General features: G+C 40.8%; 1 long non-coding RNA gene across 3 annotated transcripts; it reads right to left on the reverse strand.

Annotated features, from left to right (window-relative positions):
- Window positions 1–364: 364 nt before the first annotated feature.
- On the reverse strand, window positions 365–24760 carry LOC138804810 (uncharacterized). 3 transcript variants are annotated; one of them, XR_011365368.1, is made up of 7 exons: window positions 24374–24760; window positions 24006–24128; window positions 21603–21910; window positions 7329–7432; window positions 5535–5642; window positions 3001–3117; window positions 365–973 (listed from the first exon to the last, which is right to left on the reverse strand). It is a non-coding gene; the product is annotated as an uncharacterized lncRNA (long non-coding RNA). The 3 variants fall into 3 exon arrangements; XR_011365353.1 differs by having other exon boundaries at window positions 24006–24760; XR_011365357.1 differs by lacking the exon at window positions 21603–21910 and having other exon boundaries at window positions 24006–24760.
- Between the last annotated feature and the right edge of the window lie 1318 nt (window positions 24761–26078).

Consider the following 26078-nt stretch of genomic DNA (forward strand, 5'->3'; position numbering starts at 1 on the left):
CTTTCAGGACTGTTACAGGAATTAACTAGGTTAGAGTTCTTAGCTCAGTTCCTGGCAACAAGCTCTTGAAAAATATCAGCTATTGTGATTATAAATAATATCGAGGGAGTTGGTAGTAGTCAAATTCAGTTTCCTGTAGCACAAAGATCTGGTAAATTTTCCTATTGTACACAATGGAATCAATGTAAATGATTTGGAATAATAAAAGAATTATGGAGTTTGCAATAATGCATCGTCTTTACTTGAAACACTTCAGATGATAATTTGTAAGGTCAAGTAAAAAACTGAATTAATATGAGGGGCTTTTATTCTCATATTTCCATACCTGCATACAGTATACTTTGAACAAATTCACCTCCTCCACCATATTCGCATTGCTTAGGTCCCTTTAATTTTCTAAGAATGATTCCACATTCACATATACTATTAAGTATAAGCTTTCTAAAGGTAGAACACAATAATAATGCATACACACCTGTGTTTCAGACTGTAAGCATAACCACTTCAATGTGTCTAGTATGTCCATTTTATGAAGGATTTCAGTCTGTAATTGAAGTTCTTCCTCTCATAAACCACTATAAGTTGAAACAAAATCCCTTCATCTGGTTAAATATCAGACAGCATGTTTTGACACAAGCAGAGTCCTACGCTTTTTTTTTTTTCTTGAATTTTAGGTGGTGACTCATCATTGTTCCTTAAAATTATTGTCTCTGGGTTAGATTTCCTGTGAACTTTTCTCACTTGGGCTGAGTGGTAATCATCTTCTCAGTTCCTGTGAAGAACTATGATTTATTTATTATGTTTGAATCACAGACGTAGACAGTCACTTCTAGAGAAACATGAGTTACAATGAAAAGATTCCTCTGGTGGAAAGGCAAGGGCTTTGGGGTCAGCCAGGTCTGGGTTCTGATTCTTTGTGCAGGCTGTGAGGTCAAGGTCAAGTCCTTTGCCATCTCCAAATGTATTTCCTCAGCTGTAAAACAGAAAGATGCCGAATATATAACGATCTCAGAAAATATCGTCCCCTCTCCTCTCCCCCTGCCGTTTGTAGAAGTCTCACAGCTTGTTATCCATTATTAATAGGATTATAATTGCACTTCCAGTCATTGAATTCTGGTGAGGTCATCACAGCAACATTGTGCTACAAACATGCATACAAAGCAAATAATCCTGGTGTCCGGATGCAGAGCAAGCCCTCAGCAAATGAAATACATTAATGCTATCAATAATTGACTTCTTGGAAGAAAGATATGGAAAGAGTAAGTCTGGGATGTTAATATTGCCTCTCAGGATTTTTGAACAAGTCTAGTCTCAGCTGTCTTCACCAGAAGACAAACATAATGGTCATGATGGTGCCCACAATGATAATGGTAATAGCAGACATTTACTGAACACTTACTCTTAACCATATGTGGTTCTTGGTAGTTTCTTGTTTGTTTCTAAACATGTGATGGGAGCATTAGAAGCACTTCCATACCTTAGTTTAGATATCCCTTAGATATACAAAGACGTAAGTTATGGTTCAAGGAGTTCCCTGAGATGTTATCTCAGGAACATGGTAGATACAAGATTAGGAAGTGGTACAGGGGAGGAACAAGAAAGGGGAAGAGAATGAATGAGTCCTACTGTCTTGGGTAACTGAAGCTTAGCAATGCAAATATTCCAGTGTGTCACTACCTGTTATAGTATCAGCCACTGGGTATTAGAGTCTCAGCTTATGGTGAAGAAGGCTACTTGTATCTCTCTTTCTTAATATACAAACCTATGCACTTCAAGTTCTGGGTAAATGGTGCTATATCATGGCCAAGGATTTAAGGACCATCTATCCCAAAGAATGCCTCCAATTTTTGCAATCTGGTGTCTCTACCATCCATTCAAAGCCTGTCCTATTGTTCCAAGTGGCATGATACATGATAGGACCAGTGGGTCCCAGCTCAACATTCACTGTCAAAGGCTGTAAAGTAACTTTGTTGGCTGGACATGAAAAACAAAGTCCACTCTATTTGAAAACTTTCTTAGCTGGAACTATTCTATTCTAATTTGATGTTCATTCTACTTGAAAACTTTCTTGGCTGGAAATGAAAACTAAGTCCACTCTATTTCTCTTGAAATAGAGAGTCCAAATACTATGAGGACATATTATCTATTTCCATCTCCAAATAAGAATTCATTTTCACCAGACTTAAGCAGTGGGCAGACAAGATCTCAGATGGTGGGAAGAGTTATGAATGCAAAGGACAGTGAAAAATAGTGCAGTAGTTCAAGGGGCTGGTTGCTCCTTCTGGTGGTAGAGGTTCCCAGTATAAGAAGTCCAGGAACTGGAGGCATGGTTCAAATGGTAGATCTCCAGCCCTGAGCAGGAGACAGTGAATGAGCAAAGCTCAGCACAGGAATCTTGGTCAAGGCAAAATAAAGAATCCTGGAACTCCAAGAATGGCAAAACAAAGATCATGTCAAAGCTGGGTGCTATGCCCAGGAGCGCCTCACAATATTTTCTCTTTGTGCATGTGTAAATTGTTTTCCATAGTGCAAAAGTTTGAAGTCTGGTCCTCCTACTTCCAGCTGAGGCATGTACCTGGGCATGACCCAATGCTTCCAGACAGTTAGGATGGCAGACACTCACCGCTGCATATGACTCTTCACTAAGAAAGGGTGTCATAACATTTTCTCTTGTCAGAATTGGCTCGAAGCCACAATCTCAAGGAGCTAGGATTTCAGGCATGAGTTGGTGGTGGTCCACTGACATTTATAGTAATAGATAGAAATGGTATGTGAGGCTATGGTTTGATGGGCACTATAAAGGCCACTGTGGAAGGTTTACATGCTGGTGAGATTGACAGTCTTGTGGAGCTGTGTTGTTAAGGGTGAATATCTCAGGCTTGTGTTTGGAAGCACTACTTGCTAAGTGGATTCTCTCTGAACTGCACAATTAAAAAATGAACGTAGGACTGAATGCAGCAGGAACTTCAAGTGTAGGTGGCTCTGTAGGTGTAGACTTACAGTGACTCCGGGAAGATGCAGAAAACATGTAGCTTGCCTGGGTGTCTGACATTGCACCATTGTGACGTTAGCCTTTTCAATGAAGAATGCGTCTCTCACTTACAAAGGTCAGTATGCCTACAGAGACAAAGATAAGCTGTGTTTCCACTTACCAGTCCTTTAGGGTTCATTCATACCTTCATTCATTCACTCACATCTAGTAGTTACTAAGCTGCTGTCACGGGTAAATCCTAAGTGCTGAAAGAAATAGGAAAAGCACCAGCCATAATACTTCCTCTGTAGCAAGCGCTGCTCTGCATGTTCATTGAGTGCACATTATAATATTGACTATTGGAGAATACAGCGACACATAAGAACCAGCTCAAGGCTGTAATGGCTAAATGGGAGAAATGCCTGCCTTACTATAAAAGGAGAATAAAGTAATAGGAGGTTCACACTGAGTTATCTGCCCGGAGCATGAGGGAAGCTCCAGAGCAAGTCTGCAGTCAGAGAAGGTAGAGCATCCCTTCCAGGGGTGGTTAGGGACAGAGGTGAAGATTGGGTCTTGGAAATCAAGATGGCAGAACAACTAGCGAGTGGATAGGGCTCAGCTCAAAATCTTTGCCTCACTATTTAATCCTGCCTGTGTGGTTCATTGATCATGAAGTAAGTCAATCCCATTTTCCCCCTCAGCCTCTGACATTTCCTGGGTTGATCTGGGGTAGGACAAGCCATATCTCCTGATATGGAGGTAGATGAGCTGGAGGATACAAGTGTGATCTGGAAAAGCCTCATCAGGGTCTCCTCACCAAGGTAAAAGTGTTGCTATGGTTCATGATTTTTGTGAAGATATCAGGTTCCATCTTTGTGTGTGCTCATTTCTGCTTCTGCTCAGGGCAAACCACATCTACAAGCAAAGAGATCATCTTCCTGGAACTGGAGAGAGAGAGAGAGAGAGAGAGAGAGAGAGAGAGAGAGAGAGAGAGAGAGAGAGAGAGAGAGAGAGAGAGAGAGAGAGAGAGAGAGAGAGAGAGAGAGAGAGAGAGAGAGAGAGAGAGAGAGAGATCCAGCAACATTGTGTCACTGCAGCACAGTATTACAAGCAAGAAGTGCTGACTTGGTTCTCTAAGGCAATTAGAAACTATCATAATGACTAGCGGGATTAAATTAACTCAGGGGAAATAAAAGGCAACCCTGGGCAGTGATGATTTCTCCTCCAAAGAAACTAAGAGGAGATAAAATCTTGTCAGAAAGCATTTTAACTTGCACATTCATTTTGCAAAACATAGCCTCTGCTTCACAGAGAGGTCTAATCTGATTTAGATAATGGTAGAACATTGAACTGGGGGACTTTCTTGGCTTTACAACAGTCCCAACACGTAGTGGAGATGAAGAACATGTCTCTGTAGCCCTTGGTGTGTGGAATGGGCAGAGGCTAGAATAAGATCCTGTGTCTCCCATTATTTTTCTTTATGGAAAGTCTCCCACATTCAACACATAATAAGACAATGATTTGTGAGAGACAGAATTCAAACTGATAGGTTCCTACGCCACCTTAGTATATGGGTGTAGAGCACATGTTCTGTCTGATCACAGTAAGCACGCATCCATTCATCTCTGAAGCTCCAGATGCTGGCAATTCAATTTTGAACACAATTCCATCCCTATCTTCATTGCTAGCACTTTGCTTTGTAGTGTATATACGTTACACCCATTGGTTTATTGTCTTTCTCCCTAGTCAGACTTTTTGTTGGTGGTGGTGGTCGAGGGGCTTGAGTTCTGGGCCTGGGCACTGTCCCTGAGTCCCTTTGCTCAAGGCTAGGGTTCTACCACTTTGAGTCACAGCACCATTTAAGTTTTGTGGTGGTTAACCATTTAAGTTTTTTGAGGTAAGAGTCTTACAGACTTTCCTGTCTGGGATAGCTTTGAACTATGATACTCAGATCTCAGCCTCCTGAGTAACTAGGATTACAAGCATGAGCCACCAGCTCCAGCAATTTTAATAGCCCTAGTCAGACTTTAATATCCCAAAGGACAGAGAACAGAACACTCACACTTCTGCTTACTGCTGTGAATTCAGTGCCTAGAACATTATTCCTAGATACATTTTTATTGCATTTGATTTTTCTAAATGAATAAAGAAATATATAAGATTATTTCATAATCACTCTTAATTCTTGGATAAAGTCCATGATCTCCATTCAGAACTGTTTTTGTCTCCACTTTCTAAGAATTGGGTTTTGAAAGCATTTATAAAGACAGGATAAACTCAACATGGAAACACTAACATTCTTCGTGTGTGTGTGTGTGTGTGTGTGTGTGTGTGTGTGTGTGTGTGTGTGTGTGTGTGTGTGTCTGTGTGTCTGTGTGTGTCTGTGTGTCTGTGTGTGTGTGTGTGTCTGTGTATAATCTCTACATAAATATGTAATGGGCTACTGAGCTCCATATAAACATTTTATGAGCTTTTCACTTTGAACTTCACTTGAACTGACAATGGTTTACATTTATGTCTTTAGGAAGTTGCAAAAACTTGTCAGCTAAATAAGGTGATTTACCTTTTAATTTTATGAAATAGCTCCTCATCCAAGAGTAGATTCTTTCTGAAGTAAGATGAATCTGTTTGCAATAAACTCCACACATGTTTGAAGCTTGGCTGGCCTATACTGACATTTCAAAAGAAAAAGATGTGAATTCTGAACCATACCAAATAATTGTCCACCTATGAACCATGTGGGCTTAGAAAATAATGTGGTGGTGAAGTTCAGCCTTAGGAACACTGGATATAGAAAGTTATTATGTGGAATGATTGTCTCTTGATGGATGGCATTCCATACTGAAGAATCATTCCTTTGGGTCTCAAATGCTTTGATCTTTTGAGTTTTTCCTTGTATATTTGGGTGTATTAAAATATTTTACATCATTGGTTACTAATTATCTGTCTTTCAGAATTAGATAGGTATTATAATTACTAAAAGAATTAAGGATATGACAAGGAGTTGGGCAAGGTATCCTAGTTGTTGCAAGTAGCAGCTTTAATCTTTTATTTAGAAGGACCATGTAGCTGGATGGGGGTGGAAGTGGATAGGTGAAGAGGTATGGGAAAGAAGAGATGGCCAGGATGGGAAGGTGGCTCAGTGTTAGAGTGCTTGCCTAGCATGCATGAAGCCCTGGGTTCGATTCCTCAGTAACACATAAACAGAAAAGGCCAGAAGTGGTGCTGTGGCTCAAGTGGTAGAGCGCTAGCCTTGAGCAAAAGAAGCTCAGGGACAGAGCCTAGGCCCTGAGTTCAAGACCCAGAACTGGCAAAAAAAAAAAAAAAAAAAAAAAGCAGTGGTGGTATTTCAAGATAAGTTTCTTTAGCAGTTTACATGAAACACCACATCCTCTGTCTAGAAATGGAGATAGGGCCCTGAAGGAAATTATCTGGGAAAGGAAACAAGCAGAAGCTGCCCTAAGACCCACCTTCGTGCTATTACACACTTAGGTGTATTATTAACCATTAAGGTAGTGTTTTGCAAAAGAAAGAAAGAAAGAGAGAGAGAAAGAAAGAAAAAAAAGAGAGAGAGAAAGAAAGAAAGAAAGAGAGAAAGAAAGAAAGAAAGAAAAAGAAAGAAAGAAAGGGAGCAGGGGAAAAGAAGGAGGAGGGAGGGAGGAAGGACTTAACAGTTGTGTTCAGGAAGTTATCTATAAAAACTATCAAATTGGGTGGGAGTTGAAAGATAACATGGTGTCAAAATTTTTATTTTTTTTCTCTTAAAGATGGCAAGTATTGCAAGATGTTCTGCGTATGGATGGGAAGGATCCAGTATAGAGAGAAATTCTGATGGTGCAGGAGAAAGCAGTTGGGGTAAAAATCCTTAAGTAGATGAGAGGAAATGGTGCCCAGTGCACATATGGAGGTTTTGGCTTTAGAAAGCAGCACAGACAATTCACCCAGGAGGGAAGGCAAATTGCATAGGAACAGATGCAGGTGGGCAGTAGAAGAGTTGGTGGGAGCTAATCGAAAGTCTCTCTGATTGCTTCTACTAAAGTAGAATGAAAACTTATTCACCGAGAGGAAGGGGAAGCGGGAAGAACTGGAGATTCGTGGAGACGCGAAAGCATGAGATGACTGGATGGGAGTGTATGAATGGATGCGCTATGTAAATTGGATGCAATTGCTAGGCTATACTATGGCGCTCTATTTTCACACCAGCAGTCAGTTGTGAATTCCAAGTGAAAGAAGTCACAGGAAGCTTGTGTGTCTGTCAGGGGGAAAAGCAGAGTTGGATAAAACCCAAGCTGCCATGAGAAGGGCATGGGAGAGAGACAAGAGAAAGGAGGAGGAGAACAGAGAGATCAAAACTTACTTATGCAAAAGACTCAGCAGAAGGGACTAGTCAATCAAATCTGGCTAAAGGTCTTACAATTAGTGTGGTTCCATTCTAGCCATTCTTGAAAAGTGGGTTCAATTCTGCAAAAGAAACAAAAGAAGCAATGTAACTTTATAATGTGATTAATTCGAGTATTCTAAACTATAGCTAAAATCCAAATTACTGTGACTTAATAAAACACAAAGTTATCATGGCAGTTGTTGAACTGATGGCACATCTTGCTCTCTTCCAGTCATTTAAGGAGCTAGGAGATGATGGTTGCTCTTGCCATCTCAGCGTATGACATCTACAGGTCATCCATGGCTTTACCGCGTCAGTCAGTCAATAGGAAGAAAAGGCATGCTGGGAAAAATGCTCAATGCTTTTATAAGCTAATGTGGAGGTGGCATTTATCACTACAAGAATAGTCTACTGAAGAAAACAGAGCCACGTCCTTGTAGGAGAGGCTGAGAAATATAGTCTGTGTGCCCAGATTCTTGGCAGATAGGTAGTATGGCTATTATACTTCATATAGCCACCATACTTCTTTATGCAAAATGTGTTCAAATACTTCTGGGAAGAGAAAAAAAATAATTAATTTTATTGCATCAATTTCAGGGTCTAGGGTTTCCAAATGCTACTTAGAAATAGCAAAAGCAGGTGCTGGTGGCTCACACTTGTAATCCTAGCTACTCTGGAGGCTGAGATCTGAGGATTGCAGTTTGAAGCCACCCTGGGCAGAAAAGTCCTTATGAGATTCTTATCTCCAATTAACCACTCAGAAAACTGAAAGTGGTGCTGTGGCCACTACCACAAGAGGTAGAGAGCTAGCCTTGAGCACAAAGAGGCACTGAGTTCAAGCCCCACAATCAACAAAAAACAAAAGCAAAAACAAAAAACCTCAAAGGCTAGATTTTATTCTTTAAGATTAAACACCCTTTTAACTAAAAGACAAGTTATTTGATCCTAACTGCCCACCTGGTATGCAAAACTGAACAAGACACAACAATAAGAGCTCTGAAGCAGTCCCTGCTCCTGCCAATGATGGAATTATGTTGCTATAACCAGGCAGTGTCCTCTGCGAGATACTACCTTGCCTATTCCCCGCCCCCTCCCCCCCAGTGGCCTTTGGCTCTTCCTGCTGCAGAATATTCTCACCCATTTTGTTCAATGGCTGCATACATGGTGACTCTGAAGAGCATGGTATGAGGAGTTTTGGAACCCACTTTCTGCTGGTGCATGAGAATAATTCTTGAGGATTGCAGCATTCTCAAAAACCCAGTAGGCTCCTGATCTCCTTGTTCCCAATTTCATGCACTGGTAAGTAAATGGTGAATTATTTGCTAGACCTTTCATAAGCTTTACCTTTCTTCATCTACTTCACCATCCTAGACTCTTCGTCGAAGCCTGTAACAGGCTTGGGTACCAAAGCAACATCACTGATATTATCTGTGCCATTGGGCTGGGTTTCCTTTCCTTAAAAAAAAAACATTTATGAAGCTTATTTTCTAGTACAAATGCCATTGGCTTCCAAGCTCTGGAAAGCCTGGGTTTTTCTTTTTGTGGTTATTTTGCTTCAGCTGGCCAATTCTTGCCTGAGTTTCTCTTTCCTGTAATATCTGGCTAAAAGTAACAAATAGTGACCAGAACACACACTCATATCCTTACTCTTTTCAGCTATCTGCTCAGGAGCTACAGTCCCAATAAGTTCTTGGTCTTCTTTCCTAGTTAACATATAGAATTGTGTGTGTGTGTGTGTGTGTGTGTGTGTGTGTGTGTGTGTGTGTGTGTGTGTGTGTGTGTGTGTGTGTGTGTGTTGAAGTGTGTATGTATTTTCCATTCTTAAATTGAAGCTCTGGCTTTGACGCACATCTTTCTGCTTCAGTTTGAACACACTAAGAACCTATTTCAAGTATGTGTTATCACACGTATTTTCCACTACCTGTTCCCATATTAGTTAAGGAAGATGGTAAACAGAGATCCCTAACATTTGGTGGCCTAAAACTGTGTTTCTCTTACCAGGAGGGAGTTCAAGTCAGCCTCAGCAATGCCATAGTATTTCAGGGAGACAAGTGGGGTGGGAAATTTTCCATTCGTGACCCCTGGCTGCTAGGTTTCCATAAGGTTACCACCTAAGGTAGCCCCAAAGAGCTGAAGAACCATATGTGGTTTAATGGACAAGGCCTGTAAGTAGAGCCTTTTATTCCTGTTCACATTCTATTGACGAAAACTCTGTCAGGAATGGTTGTATGGGACAACAGAGAAACCTACTGTAGCCAGGGATTCATAAAGGAGAAAAGAGTGGCTGTTATGACCAGCTTGTTGTCCTATCACATTGAATGACAAAGGGTAAGAATAAATAAGAGAAACAAATTCTTCCTCCTGGGTGTCTTCTTATCTTTAAAATGTCAGTATTACATGGGGAGAATCAGAGGAGGTTGTAAAATGCATAGAAGCAAGGGCTAAACGCAGGGGATTTTTCTAATCAGTCACTGAAATTACATATAACCGGCACCTGATAAAGATAAAATTTAGTATTTGATTTAATTTGTCACAATAGGAGTAGTAAGTAATTGTAATAGTAAGGGCTATCTTTTGAGGATTATTGCAGTTTTCCATTTCTAAGAGTTGTGATTTCTTTCATTCTGAGACCTTTATTTTGAAATAATCCCCAAATAGAATTTCAATTAGTATTTAGGGGAAAAATAAATCCCAACAGGGGAGCTATTTTAAAAGAGAATCAGTATGTCATACATCTTTATAACATTTCAGGATACAAAGTTAATGCTTTGAACCAATATTCTGAAAATGGTGATATGGCCAAAAGCAGTCTACATGTTCAATGCAGTTCTGTACAAAATTCTGATGTCAGCCTTCATAGAAATAGAAAAAAATCAGTCCTAAAATGTATAGGGAGGCAAAACAGATACTCCCCCAAAGCCAAAGCAATCCTGAGCAAAAATGTAATACTGGAAGCTTTGTAATACTGACTCCAAACTAAAAAGTAGTCCCAGGAACAAGAGCAACATGCTAGTGGCACAAAACAAACATGTAGGACAATGGAACAATAGACAACTGAGAAATTAAGTCCCGAGTTACAGCCAGTTGAATTTTTTTAAGCACACACAAAAAAAAGTATTCCCAGTAAGTGGTGTTGGGAAAATGGGATATGCATTTGTAGAAGGCTGAAACTAGATCCTCGTCTCTTGCATTGTACTTCAATCAACTCAAACTAGACCAAAAATTAAAACTCTGGCAGGAAAACAGAGGAAACACTTGCAGATACATGCATAGGAAACAACTTTCTGAATAGGGCACAGTATCTTAGCAAATAAGATGAAGAACTGACTAATGGGATTGCATCAGACCAAAAAGCTTCTGCACAACAAAGGGAAGAGTTGGTAGAATAAAGATGCAGCCTCAGGCACCTCTTTGTCTGACAAGGGATTAAAAACTAGAATATAAATAGATTTAAAAGAACATGAAACTTGAAAAGAACCTATAATCCAATTAATTAATGGGCAAGTGAACAAACAATTCTTCAAAGAAGTACAAATGGCCAGTAAATACATGGAGAAATGATCACTATTTCTAGCCATAAAGGAAATGTACAACTCATTTCAGTGAGAATGGCAATCATGAAGAACAGAAACAACAAATTTTCTGGCAAGAGAGAGGGGAAGAAAGGAACCAACTTCTGTTGGTGGGATTGCAAACAAAAGCGATTGCTATGGTGGTTTGTTTACATACCAACATTCATTTTCTAATTTACTCTCCTGGTACGACCTGAGAAACCCAGAAGTGAAGAACAGCCCTAGCCCTATATAGGTGATTATCAGGAAGAACCTTGGTGGTACTTCATGTTACAGAAAAGACAAAGAGAGCTAGGGACCTTGTTGTAATGAACCTTATCAACCCCTACTGGAACTCAGTCAGTTAACTGGGTTAACTCAGAAATTGATAACTCAGTGACTCAGTTAACTCAGGAAAGGAAAATGCCTGAATGTTCAGAGAGACAAGATGCTTTCTCTCCCACTAGCTAGTGTATGCTGGCTTAATCCATGGCCCTGGGGAAGGAAAGGAAATGGGGGAGTTTATCCATTTTATAGACACCAATAGACAGAAGAAAAACTAATCTGTGTGGTTCAATGGAGTAAATAAAGGTGCCCCAGGAGTGACTGGTACATCATGAATTCAGAGGGTAGATATACCTACACATAAATAACCAGGAGTTAACATTTTTATAAACGAGACCATGGAGAATTTGGCCAAGGTCACATAACAAAATGTATAGCATCTCTGGGATTAAAATTCAGCTCTCCTGCCTCTCATGCATTTCCATTTCTAGAAAGATACCTGAAAGGTTAGAAATCTCATCTTTTTAACATTCCGTCATGAAAAATCAACTACTTTTCAGTTTGCCTTCAACCAATAGAATTTGATCACAAATCAACCCAAGAAATGTAGCAGGGTGAATCCTTCCATTTCCAGGTTCTATTCCATCCTCACATACCTTCTCCCAACTCTAGCAGGGAGCAATCATCTCTAGAAGTGAAATAAACCTTGCAACATTCGATTAGGTTAGCAATGGGCTGGGGACAAATAGCCACAGACTGCATAAAAGCTTCTGCAGCAGCAACAGCTAGTTTTTGTTGTTTTTGTTTGTTTGTTTGTTTTTTTAAGGATTTCTTTGTAGGAAATGAGATTCAAAAGGTAAACACATTTTTTATCTAAATATTAGGCCAGCTTAAAAGATACCCATATTTATCTGTATGTATTTGTGTTTCCTGGTTATTTCTTACCAAAAAAAAAAAAAATCACACAGGGCAGCAATACCCAACACATAGACTTGCGGAAGTTTTTCCCAAAGTGACTCTCGAAATGTTGTGGGGTTTTGTTGTTGTTTTTTGGGTTTTTTTTTTTAGACATTTAAGGAAAACATCCAGAGCGCTCCAGTCTATATTTCACCTTTTGGCATGTTACCATCTTATTAAATGCTTTGAAATTCTTCCATTTAACCCATTTTTCTAAATTTCTTTGACCACAGGACCCTTGTTAATTTTTCTTTGCCCATGTACTCTCTTGGAATTGAGTTCAATAACATGCTTCCTGGGCATTCTGGTTTATAATTACTCTTCAGGAACTTAATGTTTATAGGGGGGTTTTGGTCGCAGTGTCTCCATGGAGTCTCATAAATGTGGATCTCATTGTGATTCTCTCACCAGAGTGACCTCTTGACATCAGCACCTTCTCTCAACAGTATTTTGCACATGGTCCCATTCCTGAGTGTCTAATATACTCTCTGTGCATGCTAACGGATACTATGTATTTGACCCAGACATCTTCAGAGACCTTCCTGACCCCTAGTTCCCTCTTCCATAACTTCACACGACCCAGAAAGAAACCTTCCCTTCAAAGCATATATCGACAGGAAGTCTTTAGGGCAATCCCAGGTAGCTCAGGTCCAAGGACATTTCGGGGTGAGGGGATGGGGAGGTCCACAGCAGCTTGTTTTGGACTTCTTTCCCTATCCTTTTTGGTTTTTCATGTTCTTACCCACTCACTCAAAAACTTTCTATTTCCTCTCCTTATCATGCACGCACAATTTGGTAACAACTTCGATTTTGAGGATGCTCTTGGATTTGCCTCTTACCCCATAAAGCTTATTAAAGTATTTCTTTTAATGTAATGTTATTCCAAGAAGAATTCCGCCACATGTTCCCCTGTGATTATTATTAAAAATATTTGTCCTTGCTGGGTGCTGGTGGCTCATGCCTATAATCCTAGCTACTCAGGAGGCTGAGATCTGAGAAGACTCTATGGGCAGGAAATCCAGGAGACTCTTAGCTCCAATAAACTGTTCAGAAAAAGTCAGAAGTAGTGCTATGGCTCAATAGGTAAGCACTATGAAGCTCAGGGACAGTACCCCCAGGCCCTGAGTTCAAGCCCTAGGAGCAGCACACCCACACCCACAAAATTTGTCATAAACCATGTATGTATGTGTTTGTGTGTGTTACATTTATACATCTATATGCAGTCCCTGTTCTTGATTGTCAGTCCATCTCCCCACGTTAGCCTTGAGACCAAGTTACACCTCAGGACTCAGAACAAGTACCACTTCTTCAGGGAAGCCTCCCTGCCTCCCCTCTTGATGGCTCCAATAACACTCCAACTCCACCTCTTCCATTCCATGCATTTTCCTACTGGATTCCAGCTCTCCAGGAGCTGCATCTCCTGTCCTAGCCATCTTTGCATCAACAGAACTTGAAGTAATGCCTGATTTAGAGTGAGCCTTGGACATCTCTTTGATCTTCATTTCCTAATTAGATTGCTATTCACCATCGAGCTCAGAATGAGCTTAAGCAATACAATATCCCTTACAAATCCAGTCACTTAACAGAACTCACTTAATCTTATTGTTGGTATGCAGGCAGTAGACCTGAAGCTCTATTTTGATGACACAGCAATTGTAACTCTTACTTTGCTTTTGGGATATAGGGGAAATGGTTACTGAATTGGAGGTCACCGCTGAGCAAGGAAAGTGACAGGGAAAGAGTCAGGTATTGCATCATTGTGTTTAACCAGAACCAAATGAAACCACTTTACTAAACCAAACAAACTGCTTACAATTACCCCAAACCTTCTCAGAATCCCCTGAAACTATTCAGCACTTTTTTTTTGTTTGTTTGTTTTTTTAAGAGACTACTGCTTTTTCCAATATATCCCAGGGCTCTGGAAATCAATCCTGCTGCGTTCTGTGCATTTGTAATGGAAATCCCACAGGAACACAGAGAAGCAGGCCTTGGCTCACTTTTTCAGGAGGCATGAGTCAGTCCCCTCCACAGCTTCTTACAATCGTTCATTAGGAAAGTTTGCAGCACTACATTCACTATGACTTGTTACCAGGTCATAATCTCAATATTCAGGAACTCTTAAGTCCAAACACCGTTGAGTCAGGCAGGGAAGGAGAATGTGTGGAGTGTGCTGGGGGTTAGAGTAAAATTAGTAGAAGCCATTGCAAATGTATGTGTGTGTGTGTGTGTGTGTGTGTGTGTGTGTGTGTGTGTGTGTGTGTGTGTGTGTATACATACATATATGTAACATTATATATTTATATAGCATATTTATAAATGTATATATAGCATTTATAATATATAGCATATATAATATATACATATATTAGTAGAGGGGCCTGCAAATGAGTATATATATATGCATCTTGCATGCTCTGCCTATAGGCATTCACGTTCAAAACTTTTCACTTGGTTCTGACAATGTACAACGTATTCTGGAGGCCAGAGACACAGAGACATTTGATTTCTCTTGTTCTCCCTCCCCGTATCTCTCTCAGTTCCCTTCCTTAAAGAACCCGCTGTACATAATTTCAGGTCCTCCCAGCCTCTCTCACTGACAACCAATTTTGCACAGGCTCTTGACCAATGGGGCAGTGGCAGTAATGCAGTGTTGTGTGCCATCTCAACACTGGACCAAAAAGAAAACAAAACAAAGCAATCACTCACATCTGGTGAGTGTTAACAATCAGGATTGTTAACAAACCCTCATGTTGGCTAATTTCACTTTGTCTTCCTTCCTGATGTCTGGAATTGTCCTCAAGCCCCATGCTTTCAGATGTATTTTCGTAGAGATCCCAAGGCTAAACCGAGTCATCTCCTGAGCAATGATTAAACACTTTCTTGGTAGTGGCCATCCTGGGCCTGCAGAGGTCTGCAGGGACACTAACAATTACTAACACATTTGCTTGAGGTTAATCGAGGTGAGGGTCAGGCAGTAAATGAGGCATGTAGATAGATCATACTTGAAAGATATAAGGGCAATAACTGCAAGAATTTTTGTCTGGGTTATCTATCTTGACTGTAGACTAAACCCAAGAAACAAGAACAAGAATTTGGTGATGGCCAAATATTAAGTCAAAACACTCTATAAAAAGCCAGAGGGCTGGGTGCTGGTGGCTCACACCTGTAATCCTAGCTACTAAGGAGGCTGAAATCTGAGGATCATGGTTCAAAGCCAGCCAGAACAGAAAAGTCCGTCAGACTCATCTCAAGTGAACCACCAGAAAACCGGAAGTGGCACTGTGGCTCAAGTGGTAGAGCTCTCACCTTGAGCTGAAGAGCTCAGGGACAGCACCCAGGCCCAGAGCTCAAGCCCCATGACCGACAAAAAATCAAAACAAAACAAACAAAAAGCCAAAGTGTTCTATGGTAACTTTGAAGGAGAGTTTTATTTCCTGCAGACAGTCTGAAAATTAAGTGTAGGATCTAATTTTACCAGCAGAGCTGCACAGGGGACACAAGTCATAGCTGCCACAGAAGTTAATGCCCTAATAAGAGAACGTTGGGATCCTATGACTTGTTTCTTTGCTTTATTTTTCAGATAGAGTCTTTTTGTTGTTGTTGTTCATGTCAGCCTTGGACTATGAGCCTTCTCCCGTGTTCTGCATAAGGAGGATTTCAGGCGCGCAATAGGGAGTCTTGCTAACTTCTTGTTGTTCCACTTTACTAATCTCAGCTAAGAGTTTTATTTTATTTTTTTAAGATTTTACTTCTGCTTCTTTCCAGTCTTTATTTTGGCTAGTTCCTCCCTCAGTTCCAATAACCCTGAACTGCTTTCATTTCCTTAAAATGGAGCCACTTCCTTGCACGTGCTGGTGTTGGCCTTCAGCCTGAAACACTGTCCCCCATTTTTTCTATTGTGAAAATACTGTACAGAGGGGTTACAATTACATGAGCAAGGTAGTGAGTACTTTTTTTTTATCAAGCATTGTTGCCTCCTCCTTTGTTTCCCCTTCCTATCCCTTCCCATCTCCCCCCGCGTCCACCAAAGTTGTAAAGTTCATTTTTTTGACATAACGTCTTGTACATCTCATTGTTGCAATGAGTCTACCTGTATCCCTATTTAAACAATTTGTTTTTTCCCTTCCCCTCCACAAAATATACCAAGATCAAACCGGGGTTATACTGTGGGGGAGGGACATACAAAGCAACAAAAAAATCACATGGTATCTTATAAATGACATTAGAAACAATAATAAGCAAAAACCACTTGTGTCCCTATCTTGGGGTTCATTTCACTTGACATCATCTTATCTGATCTTTTCTGCTTGTCCCAGACATATATACTAGTTATTGCAAATAAGGGAAAACATGGGACCTATGTTTCTTTGGGCCTGGCTTACTTCACTTAATATAAGGCTTACTTCACTTAATATAATTTTTTCCAAGTCTTTCCATTTCCTAACAAATGGGGCAATGTCATTCTTTCTGATGGAGGCATAGAATTCCATTGTGTTGTCCCCCATTTCATCAATACCTGGTCAGCCTTGTAGTCTCGAAAGCAGCAGTGAGTTTCCAGAGACATTTTCCTGGACCCTGCAAGCTACTATTGCTCATCCCCACTAACCCTTCGTAGATAACTCTTACTAGAATTATCTTGTATTGTCTGTCTTGGAACCCCCTAACAGACTGTCAGCTCCCCAATACTCCTAGCGTGTAATAAAAATCAAGTACTTGAGAATTTTTTGGAAGAATAAGTGGTGTGTTTATCCTTTCTATTAAATTGCTCACTATCTTTTATAACTTCATTAAAAGAAATGAAAGGGAGGTCAGGTGCCAGTGGCTCACACCTGTAATCCTAGCTATGGAGGAGGCTGAGATCTGAAGATCACGGTTTACAACCAGCTTGCACAGGAAAGTCCATGGTACTCTTTGTCTCCATTGACCACCAGAAAGCTGGAAGTGGTAGAATGCTAGCCTTGAGCCAAAAGAGCTTAGGGACAGCACCCACTCCAGTCTTGAGTTCAAGCCCTAGGGGGTTGAGGGAGAGAGATGGGGAGGGAACTATTTCTCATGTATGTCTCCAATATACCGAAGACATAAAATCAAATGACTTATAAATAGCATGAACTTCATTGGGGATTCAGCCAGGGGTAGTTTAACTGATTGGGCTTAATCTATTGAAGTCATTGACATAAATATGTTTCATGTTACTGTGACAGAATACTGGGTCTCAGTAACTTATGAAGAAGTTTCTTTGGCCCAGGGTTCCGGTGGCTCGAGGGCCTAATCAGCATCCAGGGAAGGATTTCTCCTGGCTGTATCTAGCACAACATGACAACAGAGTGGGAAAGAAGGGAGCCAGCCTTGTGAGCCAAGAAGCAAAGAGCACAAGGGGCCAAGCTCATTCTGTAACAACTCATTCCCATGGGAACAAATCGGTGTTGCTCCATCTGACACATCGCAAGAGACAGCATTCACCTGTGCAGAATGATGGAGTTCTCAATTATTTCCCACAAGGTACCTTCTCTAAACATTACCCTACTTCAACACTGTTACTTTGGGGAACTAAACCCCCAACACACAAATCTTTGTGTGTAACAGCCCATTTCCGATTCATAACAGTCAGACATTTAAGGTTACGAGCTGGGAAGGTGGCTCAGTGATAGAGTGCTTGCCTTGCATGCATGAGGCCCTGGGTTCGATTCCTCAGCACCACATAAGCAGAAAAAACTGAAGTGGTGCTGTGGGTCAAGTGCTAGAGCTGAAGAGCTCAGGGACAGCGCCCAGGCCTAGAGTTCAGGCCCACTACCAACAACAACAACAACAAAAATAGGTTACCTTCCAGACAGAGATTTACAATCATTTGTCTTCCTTCTGCATTTTTAGATTCTTCTTTACAAAACTGAGCATGACTACTCTTGCTCACCTGTCTCACTGATGCCTTTGAATCATATGTGACATTATAATTTGAATTTAGTAGAGAACAATAAAGAGGCTCTTTCTCCTCTTGGCTGTTGAGAATCCTTACCATGAAGTGTCATCTACTTACAATTGTGGGGAGGGGGGAGGGCTATGCGCACAGGATCTCCTGAAAAGGAATACTAAGGGAAAGAGTGCAAGGAAAAGCTCCCTTGGCATTTCAATTAAGACCTTTTCTTCAAAAAGTGATTGGTCATATTATACTATAAAGGAGGAAGAAAGAGAGCCTGCTAGAATTACATGGAAAGATAGATCCTCTGTATGACTAAGGTCACAGGCTTTGGACTCAAGACATTGGGGTTCTAATTCCTACTCCATGCTAAGTTCCTCTAACCTTCAGTCTCTTTGTTTACAAAGGGAAAAATAAGTATCTGCTTCCTAAGATCATTGGGGGAAATGAAGTAAACTATCAGATGTGGAACTCTCTGTATATTGCAAACTCTCAGTCCCTTCACCCCCAATATTGGCATCCATCACTGATGAATTCATGAAAACTTGAGACCAAGAAGATATTGGATCACAAAGAACCCCTTTAAGAAGCAGAATGTTCAGGAAGCAATAAGAGTCCAGGGGAGGCCGTGTATGGTCATTTTCTCCAATGTAGTTTTTATTAAACACTAGTTTCCAATCTGGGGTTCAGAAGTACAGGCAGAAAAGTGGAAATAAATTGCGATAAGCCTACTTTTTTTATTGAAAAGAAAACATTCTCGGCAAGCTGTGAGGGAGAGAGAGCAGGAGATGCACAGCCAATGGGCTGCCTTCATAGGACTTTCATAAGTCACTGAGACACAAAGAGATGTTTGTGCTTTTGCCTGGTCATAAACACATAACGAGCACAATGACTCATTTGTCAGACAGAAGACATGATTGCTTTTTTTTCCTGTTAAACACTAAACAGAATCACAGTAAATCATTTCTTGAATGCCAGCCTTGCATTCACTTTCACTCTCACGTAGTTAAAAAAAATGTGGAATGAGTCCCAGGGTCTGTAGACCTATCCCAACATAAGAACTACCAAAAAAACCCACAAAAAACCTTCCAATCCCATCCATAAAATAACATATTGTATTTCATGTGGTCAAAATAAGTTGAAAACCATTATGTAAGGTTAGTACTTTATCACTTGAAAAACACTTTTCTGTTTTTTTCATTGCATAGAATAATGTTTACATTAGAATTTTTTATTTCCACCATTAACTGGAAGGGAAAATATTGGTCTCATGTTAAAGATGAGAAAATAATCTTCTGAGAAATTATCAAATTTGATTGAGGTCATATAGGTCACAAATGAAAGACAGACAGCTGTAACTGGGCTCATGGTGCTATGTCAAGAATTCCAACTGGACCACACTGAATGCTCCCAATGCCCTGTAGTTTGATGTCTACATAGACTTCTGCATTTGTATATGTGTATATGTGTGTATATATGTGTGTGTGCATACGGGTTTGCAGGTGTGTGTTGCTAGGAGCTGAACCCTGGGCTTCATGCATATTTTAAAAAATGCTGTACTAACCAAGTTACACTCACAGCCTAATGCAGGCCATTTTCAACATAGGTGTTTAGCAGGCAATGTTGATGCATATAAATTTACACAGAGCAAGTGCTCCTGCAGAGATATTCTTCTACTCTGGCCCTTGAGTGGAGTCAAATACGGTCTCCTCGACCCTTTGCTTAGCAGCCCTGTATGCTGAACCCTGGCCAGGTTTTTGAAAAGATTCCTTCAGTAAGCTGTCCTTGGGTTGTCTGAATTAGAATGTGTGCTCTATTGCCTACCAGAATCTCTCCTGATGTTGCTTTCCAGAATGAATACTGTTGTGAGCAACTATGGTCTGTGAAAAGAAGTCCAATCTCTACCCTCCTTATAAGAGGAAATAAACCAACATCTCTTTCAAGTGAAAATCATGTTGAGCAGGTGTTTGGTGATACAGGTGTATCTGGACTGCACAGACTGAAAGAGTCACAGAAACAATATCTCTCCCTGACTTCTCTTGGTATCCGCATCCTGGTTTTCCTTGGATAAATGGTTCTCCCTGTCTGTTCAGTTTCTGCATTTAGGATGTGCCTGGCCTTGCTTCCTGGATCAGGCATAGGTTAAAGATGGGAACAGGGCAGAGACACCAGAACTATGGCTTTTACTAGAAGTACCAGGGGATAGACTTTCTTTCCCCTCTGGATTTTCTAAGCTGTGGAGTCTCAGCTGGGAAATGCTGGTAGCCATCTTGGGCTTTGAATAGCAAGAGTGGCAGGATTCTGACCACATGGATAGAGCGTTGAAATGTAACCAAAATTTCCATTAGAATTCCCCACCCCAGTCCAATACTCTTTTTTTACTTTTCTCCACTGATAGTATGATGTGTCATCATCATCCAGAGAGACTGGGGAGGAAAACATCCTGATGGGGAAACATGCAACACATTCTGATCTCTTTTATTTAGAAGTTGTGTAACTTGTGGTAAAGGATTTTGCTTCTCTGAGCACAGAGCACAGATTCTTTATCTCTAAAAGGAGGGTTTTGTACAGGATGTTTTTCAAATACCTTTGTAGAGCTGACTACCAAGGAAGATAAACAGTTGCCAGTCTTGTAACTCAGCTGAGACTAAGGGGAAGCTATGCCGCAATGTGATCTCATTTTGTATTCCACAAACCTTTGCCAGAGCAGTCATCCAGCCACTGCTGTCCACCCAGGGTAGAGTTTATTATGTCTAATGACCATTCAGCCTGCATCATGCCCATCACTACCACTAGGAGATCTCATCTTGTTTTCCCAACCTTAATCAACCTAGCATGCTTTCTGATTTTCTTGGCCTCTCTCTTCAAATCTAATCAGCATATCAAATATCCAAATAAATATTCAATGGTGACCAGGACTAAAACGTGGTGCTGGCTATTACAATTCTTAATGTTCTATCTTTATGCACACTCTCCTTGGCAAAGATAATTCATTTCCATCCAATGAATGTCCAGGGACACACTGAGTTTTGAAGTAAAGATGGAGGAAATTGAAGAGTCTTTAATCTTCCTTCTTATTCATTCATTGTCCATCTACCACCCAATGCGTAGGGCACTGTTTCTAGTAACTGCTTTCTGCTGTTTACCCATGGATGGGAATTTAAATAGACTCTACTTACATAAAGTAAATATAACAGCATACTCTCCAAAAAGTGGCCAAACACTGAGTTGAGAAGTCGTATATTTACACATGATATTTAGATGTGACAAATACTATTGTACTATTGCTCTGAACATCCCATTACCATACATGATGGGAATAAAGCCCAAACTTATTTATGGAAAGTGTTTTTTCTTCTGCTTAGTAAAATACTCTACTAAATACAGACTTCAGGTCTTTTGGATAACATAATTTCTCTTGTGTATTTTCAAGATGGCGTCTTCCACAAAAGTGGCCTTCCCACATAGACACTTTCATAAGACTGCACCTTAGCGGGGAGGAAAGCTTATCTTCCTTTCTGCAGTGAGGAAAGGGATGATGTTTACCTGCCGACCCCGCTGCTTGTCTTTTGGGAAGGTGTCTGCCTGTCTTTGGGCATTCTCTGTACAGAAGCCGTTGATCTCCACAGCCAGTGTAACTTGTGATCTGGTGGCCTGATGGGTTTAGTTCATCTCCCTTTGTTATGCAGCCAGGCTTTGGGTCCCCATTAGAGCTGCCCATCCTCAGGCTCAGATGTGTGTGTGTCTTACCCTGGGCCTAGGCTGTCCACTTACAGTCTCTGCCACAGGGTCTCATTTCTCTTCCACAGTGATGGGATTGGTGGCTTTCACCTCTGTTCCTTACTCTTCTGTTTCTGGGAGCAAATGAGAATGTTTGGACTCTTGCCCTGCCCCCACTGGAGCTGACTTATTTCACTTACTTTCTTATGCTTAATTCTGCAATTCCACGCTTCCTACTTTTCAAATTGGTTCCAATCTCTCCACTTTGGCGCAGGGGGTTCCACAAGATGTGCTTTCCCCTGGAGCTCCAGACAGGAAATGGATCATGAGCCCTCTCTACTTCTGGGTTTCTTGGCTGACTTCTCTTTTTTGACCCTGGGGAACATGGATTCTCCTTGTTCTTGCTTTTTCTACCTCATGTTTTCCCTCTAGAATCAGAAGGGACATCTGTTTCATCCTGCCCAGTGGGACATCACCAAACAATGTCTTCTTTCTAGAATACACAAAACTCTCCATTAGCTACCTGGAGCAGCTACAGGGAGCAGAAATGAGCTCAGTGAATAAAGTGTGATTTCTGCTCTCACATAGCTTAAATCTTATGGAAGAGATGGATGGGAACACCCTTGGCTAATGTATGACATAGGTGTCGGGGCTGTGAGGATCAGAGGATCAGAGAGTTGAAAGGTCAGACAGCTGCCTTAGAAACCCAGCCGGATTTCAGTCTAACTGCTTCTGCTCAGTTCTGAAGATTAGAAACCACTACTTCAGACTCTGTTGTAGTTGTTGAATCGTGACTGTAGTATAAGAATGTGTTGAGGACTGGGGGGGGGGGAGGATGGGAAGGGATGGGAAGGTTAAACAAAGGAGGAGGCTACAATGCTTGATAAGAATTGTACTCGCTATCTTGCCCATGTAATTGTAACCCCTCTGTACAGTATTTTCACAATAAAAAAAAGGAAAAAAAAAAAAAAGAATGTGTTGCCTTAGCAAACAGCCAGGACTGAGTATGGGGATGAGAATGGTCCACCGATGTGCTCCATTGCCTGCAGGTTGCATGGGAGTTGTACCCTTGCTGGGGTGAAGCAGGAGAAACTCCCTTATCTCTCTGGTTGGTAGTAATTAATGCAAGGGCTTCAGGACATTGTGCTGGGGCAGCAGTTTCCCAACATGTGGTCCACTCACATTCAGTGTCATGAGTGAATATGTCAAAAAATGACAAGTTCTCATTAGGCACTTCCACGTCTACTGAGCCCCTGCTAGGATGAGGACCCAGAACTCAAGCTCTCCAAATGATTAACTTATGAAAAAGTCTGAAGACCACTCTTTAGACTCTGAACCATGAAATGCAATGCCTGGACCCTGAGCCAGAAACTTTGACATTCACCCAGGAATTTCTTAGAAATACAGAAGGTCAGACTTTAGGGTTTCAAGTAGGAACTTTTAAACTAAATTTGGAGGTAATTATTACAAACATTCAATCACTCAGAGAGACATTGATCTGGGTGATCTGAGAGTAGATCATGGATGGACAGGATTAAAGAGAGGTGTTTTCTTCTCTCTCTCTCTCTGTTTCAGGTAGATCACCTCCAATTAAAGTTTGGCCATCTGGGAGACAAGGATTAATGCTACCCATTTACTTGTACGCACAAAAATGTAGCTTCATTTTCTGTTATTGGCCTAGTCTTTCTTCTGGCTTGATAACTTGGCAGGAAGCAGGAGCAAAAATCATTGACATTTTAAGTTAAGGATTCCACTGTTTCCTCCTGCTCAAATGGTCTCACTAGGGTATCTCAGTCTCTTTAAGGTAAATAGTCTTCTTCTGCCTCTGTGCAGAAATACTTCATCTGTCCTAGCTCCCTCCACTATAGCTCTGAGGTGGGAGAGGCTCACCTGATCTTGTAGGGGTCAGAGGGCAGAGGGGGGTTACGCTATACAAATTAGAAAAAGACATGTCTGCCTTAAGGTACTTGCCTGTGGAAAAGTGTCATGCTTAACTTACTTTGTTATCACAGCCACTTTCTATACCTATTAACTCTAAAATTGCCATAAGAAATGCATCTACAGTATCTATGAAATGAGTGATACCTTCTTAGACATGGAGTCCTTTCACAGTGTTCAGTCTGCACAACTGCGCACCAGTCTCATTTTTGTACAAATAGTGAAATGTATCAGACTCATGCAGAGTTTCTCTGAAAGGCTTGAAGCACAGTACTGGCATCAACTACTTACCCTGGGAGTTCCTTTAGCTTCTGGCCATGAGGATCAACATTCCCCTCCGACTTCATCTTAACCCTTCCTTGTTTTTCTCCACTTGTTGTACTCACTTGCTCAGGTGGCCAGCCCAAGTCTTGCCTAAGAGGTGAATTTTGGTTACAACAGGACTGGTCTTCCTTTCCTCAGCATGACAGACTCTAAATTTAAGTCATCCCGACCTTCTTCTAAAGACATGGGGATGCTGGATTGCTATTTTTTTCTTTGTTCTTTTTTCCCCCTGTTCTGATTACTGCTGACCCACAAACAATGCTAGCTTTTCCTTATGAGCTAAAATTCCACCATCTTCCTAAAGCATAAAAACACACTTGCTTTGGTGGACTGACCTCTTGAGACAGCAGTAGTTTTCTGAACTTGAAAATAGGAAATCAGAAAGCTCTTCCCCAAATTGCATTATTTTGTCTTCAGATCTTATGGGGGATCTTATTGTAGGCTGTAAGAGGAGATCAAAAGAGTCTAACATTCCTGATTCCCTCCTTCCAAAATAACAAACAAGCCAACCAAAAACTCCCCAACGAAAGTATAGGCATTGCCTAGGTTTCCAGATGTAACAGGAAAATGCTCAAGGTAAGATGTTGCTCCTGTGTAGTGATGGCTGCTAGAGTTGTCTTTACTACCCTCTCAATTGTACTCTCCAACCCTGCTGTTCAACAAGGAGGTCTGTGACATCACCCTCAACTCCATGTCCAAAATTCCATTAGAACCCCTCAGGATTCATTGACAAAAAACAACCCAAACAAACAAATCTGACCCAGACTGAATTAAATAATGAGGTTTTGGTTCATGTGGCAGGGAATATAGCATTTCGTCCTATCATTAGGAAGTGGCTCCAGTGTCTATACTTCACAGAGTTCTTCTTCCTGCGCTGTTTAGTTCATGATAACATAAGGATCACGGCTGAAAAGCACATCCCCTCTGCAGATCACACCATTATGGGCTAAAGGAAGAGCCTTTGTTCCAGCCACTATACCAGTCAGATCACATGTGTACATAAGTCCTCATGGCCAGGAGACTAGTATGCCTTGATTCCTTTAATTTAGCTGCGAATTTACTTACTCCATTCCTGAGACCAACGACCATCGGCATGTGGAAGTTAGGCATCACCAAAAAAGACGCAGCTCTGGAAGCCATAGGAATATTTTTAAAGAATGTGTGCCTGATACACAGGATTCGGTGTCACTTCTCAGACTTGTCAGTGAGCTCCTTGTGGTGTTCAGGAAGGCAACATAGAACCACCCAGATTCAAGGGGCCACTGAAAACCTAGGCAATGGGACTGCCATTGGTGATTGTTAGAGACCATACATTAAAACTCTTCTGCCATTATTTTTTGTTTAGCATCATGTAAATCTCCCCAATTCTGAAGGAGAAGGCAACTCAGTAACGACTGAGCTGGAATTTCCTGTAGCGTGGTGACTTTGTCTATGAGCTGGGAGTTGCAATTAAGTTGGCAAAGAAAATGCAGCAGTATTTGTTGTAGCATTATGTCATCAGAGATAGATGCATATAACAAATTAGGTCAATTTGTGACAATGAGGGAAGAAAATATCCTTAAAAAACATTTCTAAGAGTAAGGAATGGCAGGCGGAAATCATCTTCAGAATTTCTATTACTACCAAGTTATGATAGAAATAATTCATTGATAATAACTGTTTCTACTCTACTTCTACTTTATCAAATGTAAAAGCTACTAATCAAGATACTCCAAAGGGACTTTTTTCTGTAAATCCCATATAATCTTAAAAAAATTTAACGCAAAAATACAAAAAAGGGTTTCTCGAACTGAACCCTGAAGTGGTTAAAAATGGCTCATTCTCAACTGGTTCCATTAATATGCTATTTATTCATTTGACAAATAATTATGCTTAGTAGTGAGAATATACTTAAGAACAGTCCTTTTGGAAGTCAGAACAAAAATTTATAAAATTTACAAATTATAAATGTCCAGTGAAATTTCCAAGTTAAATCATTTTTGAGCATGGATAGATGTTAAGGCAGGGCCAGAAATTTTAGGGTAACTCTGCAAAGAATAC

The sequence above is a fragment of the Dipodomys merriami genome, unplaced genomic scaffold (genome assembly GCF_024711535.1).
Source record: "Dipodomys merriami isolate MVZ:Mamm:240054 unplaced genomic scaffold, mDipMer1.0.p SCAF_1, whole genome shotgun sequence".
Taxonomy (NCBI): domain Eukaryota; kingdom Metazoa; phylum Chordata; class Mammalia; order Rodentia; family Heteromyidae; genus Dipodomys; species Dipodomys merriami.